General features: G+C 43.4%; 1 protein-coding gene across 5 annotated transcripts in view; it reads left to right on the top strand.

The window, feature by feature from the left end:
- Positions 1–9,358, top strand: part of DCUN1D3 (defective in cullin neddylation 1 domain containing 3) — a 41,859-nt gene that overhangs the window by 1,936 nt on the left and 30,565 nt on the right. For 3 of the 5 annotated variants that reach the window (XM_058440796.1, XM_032157057.2, XM_058440797.1), the window contains exon 2: positions 2,559–2,632. The exons of the other annotated variants lie outside the window; for them this stretch is intronic. The gene's annotated coding sequence lies outside the window, so the exon portion shown is untranslated. The remainder of the gene's footprint in view (positions 1–2,558; positions 2,633–9,358) is intronic. 5 annotated transcript variants of the gene reach the window in all.

Genomic DNA, 9,358 nt, shown 5'->3' with positions numbered 1-9,358 from the left:
AAGAAGGCTTCTTTGTTGATATGCTGTTGGTTAAAAAAAAAAATCAAGGAGCACTCTTCTAGCCTCTCAGACAGATTTCAGAGTGAAGTGTTATGATTTTCCTTTTAGTGTTGATACATTCTTCGGAAATCTTTTGTAGAATCTGAAACTGTTTTCTGAAGAACTTTAAGAGATAGTGCCTACATTTTCATAGTCCTTTGATTAGAAAGTGCCCGTAAGTCCTGTCCTTCTATAACTGAGCTTGATATGCATAGCGCTAGGAAGATCTGATGCTAGGAAGTCCTATTCAGGGCTTTCAGGCCCTAAAAAACAGAATATTTAATGCCTTGATTGTACCAGTTACAGCGTGTTTAGATGTTTCACAAAATACAACAGAAGAATGACTACTGTTCTCACTTTAACTGATTTGGAACCTAGCTTGCCATTGAATAAAAAGTTCACAGTTCATTAATTCAACAAGCATTTATTGACTCCTAAGTGCTAGCCAGTGTTTCAGGCACTGGGTGTACACGGGTGAACACAAGCAAAAGGTTCACCCTTTCATGGAGCTTACATCGGAGTGGGAGCTGGGGACAGAGACATAATATATACCCCAGTAAACCAGATTTTGATTAAGCGCTGAAGAAAATAAGAGTGATGTGATTGAAAGTGTCTTAACTGTAGATGCAGTCAAAGAGGACCTTTCTGAGGAAGTGACACTTAAGTTGAGCTTTAAGTATAAAGAAGGAGCCAGCCATCCAAAGATAAGGGGAAGATCCTTCCAGGTTCAGGGAACAGCTGGTGCAGAAACTGGCTGGAATGCGGTTGTCAAGTTCCAAGGAATGGGAAGAAAGGGTCAGGGTAGGTGGGAGGTAGTGGAAAGAGGATGGGTTGGGTGAGTAATAGCCAGAGCTTAGTGAACACGGGGGAGAGTTGGAGATAAGGTCAGAGAGGTGGATGTGGGGCTCAGAATAGGTAGGCAAACAAATTAAGAGCCAGAAGGAGTAGGAAGCAGAAAATGATGCTGCTTGTTGATTAATTCTGTTGCCTTAACTAGGGTCTTATCACTTACTGTTTTTGCAGGTACTGTTGGACTATCATAATAAAGTTACTCTGCTGAGTGGGAGAGGAAGAGGCAGTGGTCACCTGGGTCTTTTCTGGCAGATAAATCTCAAGCTGAGTGTTCAGATTTTCAGCAGGATGTTCAATTGAGGGCACACCTCTTTCCTTATTTTGTCTTATATACTGCTATTTAAAACTGCATAATAAGTTCTCTGAATGTGTTCTAGTATACGAATCCTCCTTTGTTTCCAGCTCTGTATGAATTTAAGGATTGGGCAAGTGTTAATAATATGCCCTTGTCCATCTACCAAGATGACCATCAGGATCTAAGTTTCAAGTTGTCTTTTGTAGGGAGGCAGTTTATGTTACAATAGTTCCACTCTTGTCTGGTCCTTCTGATGACTAATAACACTCAGCTGAGGTGTAGGTTGGTGCTAAAAGTTCACTCAGTGGATTACATTAGATAAATGACCATTGTGGGGCTCAATTCCACTGTGTCGGCATCTTTGGGCTGGCATGTAACCAAGGAATGTAACCTACTTTTGCCTTCTGCTGGGGGCATTCATCTCTAATGGTGTGCTGCTTTTCAGCTTCACCTTGACCAGATTGTCCACTTGAGAGGCCCAATCAAGACTCCTTGATTTGGCCCTCTTGAGCCATGTCACACTGGGCTGAAACAGAATATGCTTTTTTCTTCTTCTGAACCCCACAACAGTGACTAGTGTGTTCTTTGAGTGAATTGGCTCTTTGAGCCAGGCAGTTGAGAGACTTAAATGTTGCTTGGGCTATTTGTAGTAAACTCAGTATTAGAAATGCTAAATAAAACCTTTTAGTGTTTGGGGAAAACGAATCAGAAATTGAGGACTTGTCACCTGTTTTAGGTTCTAGTATTCTCGTGGCACCTGTAGAAGGATTATCAAAAACTTGAACAGAGCTTTCTGGGCAGTTCTGGGGGTAATGAAGGGGACGAGGTAGATCCTGGTACTGAATTACTAATTCTGATTTGACTGCAAACAGAATGTCTTTTAGTTAGCAAGCAAATGACTAAAGTAACAGCTAGGAATAGGCAAACAACTTCTACTCTTCATACTAGAGTATCTCAAAGGAATAGAGAATTGGTAGTGAAATTTGTTAATTTAATTATTTGGCTTTGGCCCAGGTTAAAGGTTTTGGACTTAACTTATATGCTGATGCTGGGCATAAAATGCTCTATCCAATGGGTTACTAAGCTCTCCACTTCATTTTCATTTCAATGGTTTATTGTAACTCAAGTATGAAAATGTTCTGTAGGCTGAAGTTTCATCAGCCAGTTTGGAGACTGGTGGCTCTTTTCTAATTTTTGAAAGGGGGCGGGTGGGTAGGAGGGGACTTGAACACAAGGAGAAGCCATTGACTCCTACACTGGCTACTAATTATGTTTGGGGGAAGAATCCACAAATTTAAGTGGATTGGATTTTTGGAGCTGAGCTGGCCTTTTAATTTAGGGTACCAGTGGATTTGTTTCTTATACTTTGCAGGCTTTTGGACAAACTCTTCTGAAAGGTGGGCAGCCTAGAAAGCCAGTTGATGCCACTTGCTATTGGAGTTGTGGGTAAGTGGTTTTACATTGCATTACACGACTTAAAGGTAATCAGATTTTGCTACTGTTTTGGTATACAGATGCTCTTTGATTTACAGTGGGGTTATCTTTGATAACCCCATCATACGTTGAAAATATTTTAAGTAAAAAAATGCATTTAATATACCTCACCTACTGAACATCATAGCTTAGCCTAGCCTACCTTAAACATGCCAAGAACATTAACCTGCAGTTGGGCAAATGCATCTAACAAGCCTGTTTTATAATAAAGTATTGAATATCTCATGTAATTTATTGAATGAATACTGGAAGTGAAAAACAGAATGGTTGTGTAAGTACTTGAAGTAGTCTGGGACTGTCTTTATGTGCTGTAGTAAGGACATTTAATTGTGCACTAGCTGCCAGTTGTTTTGAGGTGAAGAAGTGGTAACTTAGATTGAAACAATGGTAATGATGTGGTAACTCCTGTTTTCCCGGGTCTTGATAACTTAAAATTATCTCTTTGTGTCTGTTTATAGATGTTGATGCCAGTGAACCAGAATCGGTTCTCCCTAAATGTTGAGACTGTTCTGGAGCTCTTTGCACAATGGACCAGGGTTAACTGAGTTAGTGTCTTTCCGTTCAAATCTAGTTTCACTAGTTCTTATGTCCGTGTTGCTAGATGATGGTGAATCCTATTCTTTTGGGTGGTGAGAAGAGATTACCACAGAACTTGACCGTTTAATTAGTGAATAATTACAAACTAGAGCGTAACATATTTACATCCCCTTGGTATCCTGGGGGATTGATTTTGGACCCCTTGGTTACCAAATTCACAAATGATCAAGACTCATATAAAGTGGTAGTATATGGGAAGGTGCAGGGAGTGGCGGTGATACACATCTGTAGTCCCAGCTACTCAGGAGGCATTTCCAGATTACTTATAATGCCTAATACAGGTTGAGTGTGGTGGCTCATTCCTGTAATCCCAGCACATTAGGAGGCTACTACAAATACCTGCCCCCTTTTTGTTTTCTTATGTGGGAGGATTGCTTGGAGGCCAGGAGTTCAAGTCCAGCCTACGCAAGATAGTCAGGCCCTGTCTCTACAAAAAATTTAAAAAACTTAGCCAGGCGTGGTGGTGCGTGCCTGTACTCCCAGCTACTGGGGTGGCTAAGGCAGGAGAATTGCTTGAACCCAGGAAGTTGAGGCTGTAGTGAGCCGTGATGGAGCTGCTGCACTCCAGCCTAGGTGACAGAGCAAGACCCCATCTCAAAAACAACAGCCAAATACAATGTAAGTGGTATGTAAATAGTTGCTATACTGTATTTTTAAAAATTCATATTATTTTTTATTGTTGTATTGTTATTAGGTATTTTTTTTCCAAATATTTTCGACCCATAGTTGGTCGAATCTGCCAGTGTAGAACCTGTTGATAGAGATGGCCAACTGCACTGAAAATGAGAGAAAAGATTGGAAGTGGCTCAAACTCTTATTCTTTGAAGTTGTGATATGTTGAAAGAAGAGAATGGCAGATAGGGAAATCATTTTCTTTAAGATGTGTGCAAATGAGACCTTCTTTAAATACCATACATCAGAATAGGGAAGCTTAGTAAATCCATCTGGAGGTGGTGATTAGCTCTTGTGGCAAAATAAGTCACCTGTGCCCAGAGCCTGGATACCAGCCTGGTTGCATGCAAAGGCAGACATGTCGATGACTCCTCCTACCTTCCTGAGGGCTTGACCTTGTTCAAGAGTGTCCTTTGAGCTGTACTATGTTGTTGGGCTTGGGATTGAATTGCCACACAGAAGCTTGGATTGCATAGTGTTGGGAAGCATCGTCGCTGATCCTTTTGTGCCCTGCTCTGCTGGAGGGCTCAACCACAGGACCTGGTGACTAGAAATAATTCTGTCACTTGGGCCTGCAGATTCATACCAGGTCTGACGACTGACTAAGGATCTCAGATAGCAGCAGTGTGTAGTGTGGGACTTTTCATTTTTGAGACTGCTTAGCATCTCGGAGCCACTGCCCCTCTTTGCCCAAGAGAAAGTGTTGAAAAAACCTGCCCCTTTTTGATTTATTATGTATTCATTTATGTTTTGAGACAGAGTCTCACTGTGGCCCAGGCTGGAATGCAGTGGCATGATCAAGGCTCACGGCAGCCTCGACCTCCCAGGCCCAAGCGATCCTCCTGTCTCAGCCCTCCTGAGTAGCTGGGACTACAGGCCTGCACCACCATGCACCACTAATTTATTGTATTTTTAATAGAGATGGGGTTTTGCTGTGTTGCCCAAGCTGGTCTCGAACTCCTCACCTCAAGTGATCTGCCTGCCTCGGCCTCCCAAAGTGCTGGGATTACAGGCGTGAGCCACCACACCTGGCCTGCCACTTTATTTTAGTAGCAGATTGTTTTCACACAAGCAGCAGAGTTGGGTTACAGCTTTTAGCTCTCTATCATTCATGATGGGTTTGAACTGTATGCAGTGTTTGCTTAAAGTGAATTAGTATGTGTCCTTTAATTTTGATTCTGAACGAGTCTCAAGTCATAGCATTACTACTTTGAATGCTGTTAATTCCCCTTCCTGAAGTTTAGGAGAAGCAGGAAAAAGTCAGGCCCTTGCAGAATCTTAGCATATCTGGTGTTTATTTCAAGCTGGGCTTTGAGGAGCCCTCTCCGCCATTGTTGAAGTATGCTTGTGGCAGGGATGAGGGGGTTTTGCTGTTTTCCTTCTGTTTCATGTTACTACTTCAGTCTGTGAAAAGTTACTGTAATATTCTGTTATATTGGGCTACCCTATAAGATTCTAGTTGAATAAAATGTTCTGAGGCTGAAAACAGGTTGAAAAGTGGTTATTTTCAGTGGGAAAACAGAAATCAAGAAAAACGAGTAGGCCAGGCATGGTAGTGCACTGCATGCATGTAATCCCAGTACTTTGGGAGGCTGAGACGGGAGAATCTCTTGAACCCAGGAGTTTGAGACCAGTCTGGGCAGCACAGTGAGACCCCATTTTACAAGAAATAAGGAAAAGGAGCTGGGCGTGGTGGTATGCGCCTGTAGTGTCACCTGCTCGGGAGGCTGAGGCAGCAGGATCGCTTGAGCCCAGAAGGTCAGGCTGCAGTGAGCTGAGATCGCACCACTGCACTGTAGCCTTGGTGACAGAGTGAGACCCTGTCTCATTAAAAAAAAAAAAAAAAAAAAAAAGAGTAAATACTTAAAGTTACAGAGCAAGCTCTAGGCAGCAGCAGGGCTAGAATCAGGCCTTCTCTGCACTAATTCTTGTTCTCTCTGTTGCACTGCATCTCTCAAACAAGTTGGTGTAGGCACCCGATAAAGTTTAATTGAATCCTTGGTGTTTGGACTCTGTGTTCTTGGGTTCTGTACTCAAACATTTTGTCACAAACTCTTCATCTTTCAAAGAAGACTCATAGTGAAGCATATGTGAAGCGAAGTTATTAATGGGTAGTGGGATGGGAGGCTTCTTAGTTTTAGTAGTGGTTGTGGATACTTAATAGAGAGCTGGCCTTTTTTCTTCAGAATAGTTCTGAAAGTGACCATATTACATTCAAATAGGAGTTGAGGCATTATCCCTGTAAGTTTTCTTCTTACCCCCCCAAACCAAACCCTGAAATGGTCAGTGCAGTGTCAGGTTTTCAGATAAGCAAGTGGGCCTGCTCTTGAACACCTGTGCAAAATGCTAAACCAGACTTCCATTTCCTGTGACCTGCCCTGGAATCTGAAGACGAGAATCCAGGTGGATCCATGGACAGAACAGCTTCTGAACAGCTCTGTGGAAATAACCACCATGGACATGCATTCCTTATTTTTTAAAAATATCTGTAAAGCAAATTGGCCTTCAATTAAATAGTTGCTTTATGTCTACCCGATGACTTGCCTAGTAAGTGTTCTTTAAACACGAGGGTGAGGTGAATAATACCATTACAGTGAGGGTGCCGGGACTCTAGCAGTATGGGTCCTACGAGACAGCATCTAGGGGCACACTGGAAGTCTCAGGCCCTCTGAGGAGGTGTTTTTCCCAGTTGTGACATTTTCTTCCTTCTCAGTAAGTGGAATTAGAGAGTGAGGAGTGATAGAGTGAATGCTCTGTGTCTACTTTTGAGAATGTTGTCAGGTTCTTTTTCTCTTAGAAATTTAGTTATTCTTTGAAATAGTCACTTGTTCAGTCATTTACTCAAAACAGTTGGTGTATCTCATGCCCATGGTGAGGAGCATTCTGCTTGAGAGTTTCCTAACTTTTTATGAAAGAGAAAAGCCTAAAGACTTCCAGAGCACTAAGATGGGAGGTTCAGTTGTCGGAGATGAGCTTGTGTAGGGTAGCTGGCCTTTGAGAGGACACAGTGGTTGGTGGTATTGTGGACTGGGGAGAAAAGCCCATCAGTGGTCTAGCTGGGAGAGGGTGCAAAATACTAACAGTGCACTTAATGGGGACAGAGGGTAGGGAAGGAGCAGGCCCACAAGATTGCCCAACTCCAGGGAATGCCGTTCACAAGGAGGGGACAGGGTCCTCCGGAGTTGGGCAGTGTACTGGCCCTGGCCAGGGCTCTGATCACAAGTCCTCTCTTTCCCAACTGGAAAGCATATTTCTGCCTAAGAGGGATGAGTACAGGGACACAGTGGCTGGTTTGGCCAAATTGGTCTCCAAGATGCACTCATCAGCCATAATCGGGCGTTATCTCTGGTCCCAGCTAGACCACTGATGGGCATTTCTCCCCACTCCACACCCACCACCATCACCACTGTGCCCCCTCAAAGGCCAGCTACCCTACACGTCCTCTTCTCTGACAACTTAACTTCCCATCTTGGAGACCAATCATCTTTACGGACTGCTGGCCAATTTCCCCTGCCTCCATCCCTGTCTCTTAGGGCTTTATTTTGACAAATCAGAAGTTGGTAAAGTAGGGATTGTAATTATTTGTATCCGTTAGAGTGTGGGGTTAGAGAACACTGGGTAGTGGCTCTTGACATTTAACAATGTTTGCTATCCAAACGGAACAGTTACATGTCAATTACTGAGGTAATTAATGATTGTCTTGTGGGAACTGTAATGTGAAAAAAACTAATTAAAGAAAATCGGCCAGGTATGGTGGCTCACTCCGGTAATCCCAGCACTTTGGGAGGCCGAGGTGGGTGGATCACGAGGTCAGGAGTTCAAGACCAGCCTGGCCAAGATGGTGAAACCCCATCTCTACTAAAAATACAAAAATTATCCGGGCATGGTGGCAGGCGCCTGTAATCCTAGCTGTTCGGGAGGCTGAGGCAGGAGAATCGCTTGAACCTGGGCGGCAGAGATTGCAGTGAGCCAAGATCGCGCCGTAGCACTTCAGCCTGGGCGATAGAATGAGACTCTGTCTCAAAAAAAAAAAAAAAAAATCATTCTTTACTTCACATTTCTACAACATCCACGTTCTCTTTGGCAGGCCAAATTAGTCTTTCTTCTTTAAAAAAAAACAAAAAAAAATTTGACCAGGTGCTGTGATCTGTCCATAGGACCTGATTTCCACTACTGCAAGCAGTGCTCTGAATTGGTGACAGGTGTAGATTTAATGATTAGATCAAGCAGGGAAGTGGCTTCTGAGCATCAGAATGGTTAGTTTTAGTGTGGACCTCTTAATGAGGTTATTAATTATATCATTCCAACAGTTCTTGGGCAGCAATTGGGTGTCCAGCAGTTTAATTCTGTTACTGTGTGGAGTTAGCACAGACCCCACCTGTTTATTTCATTTTTTGTTTATAGAGACAGGGTCTCGCCCTGTCGCCCAGGCTAGAATGCAGTGGTGCTATCATAGCTCACTGTCATTTCAAACTCTGGGGCTCAAGTGATCTCCCCACCTCAGCCTCCCAAGTAGCTAGGACCAGAGGCACACGCCTCCGTGGCTGGCTAGTTAAAAAAGATTTTTTTTTGTAGAGATGGGGTCTTGTTTGTTGCCCAGGCTGGTCTCAAACTGCCTCAAGCGATCCTCTTGCCTTGGCCCTCAAAGTGCTGGGATTACAGGTGTGGGCCCCCAGAACCTCAGATCCCACATATTACTTACTCATTCCCTCAAAATTGCCCCACTTCAGATGCCAGCTGCAGGTATTGGGTATTCGTACGTTACCTGAACTTCTGCCCAGCAGACTATAAATTTGGAGGTTCCCATGACTCCCTGTCCCAGGTTTGATAATTTGCTAGCATGAGTCACAGAACTCAGGAAAGCATGATATTTAGGATTACAGTTTTGTTACAAAGGATTTATTTATAACTCAGGAACAGCTGAATGGAAGAGACGCATAGGGCAAGGTATGAGTTGGGGGGTGCAGAGCTTCCATGCCCCTTCTGGTGTGCCACTCGTAGCTCATAAATGCTTTTACCAACCCGGAAGCTCTCCCAGCCTCGTTGTTTCGGAGTTCTGATTGAGGTTTCATTACATAGGCATGATCATTGACCATTGGTGATTGAACTCTGTCTCTAGTAGCCACCCCTCCCCTCCCCAAAGCTCAGAAAGTAGGGCTTTGAAGTCTAATCATGTGCTTGGTCTTTCTGGCTTGGCTAGCCCTTCACTGGAAACTATAAGGGCCCATGGTGAAATCACCGTGTTAGCATAAACTCTGGCATGTGGTCCAGAGGGCTCTTCATGAATAATAAAAGACAAAATTCCAAGGGTTTTAGGATCTCTGGCAGGAACTAGGGACAAAGACCAAATACATTTTTCTTATGCTCCATTAGTACTCCAGTTTTGTATCTTGTAAGTAGTAATGGAAT

The sequence above is a fragment of the Hylobates moloch genome, unplaced genomic scaffold (genome assembly GCF_009828535.3).
Source record: "Hylobates moloch isolate HMO894 unplaced genomic scaffold, HMol_V3 SCAFFOLD_6, whole genome shotgun sequence".
NCBI lineage: Eukaryota > Metazoa > Chordata > Mammalia > Primates > Hylobatidae > Hylobates > Hylobates moloch.
Note: the sequence above shows the minus strand (reverse complement) of the source record. Positions and strands in the feature narration are given on the sequence as shown.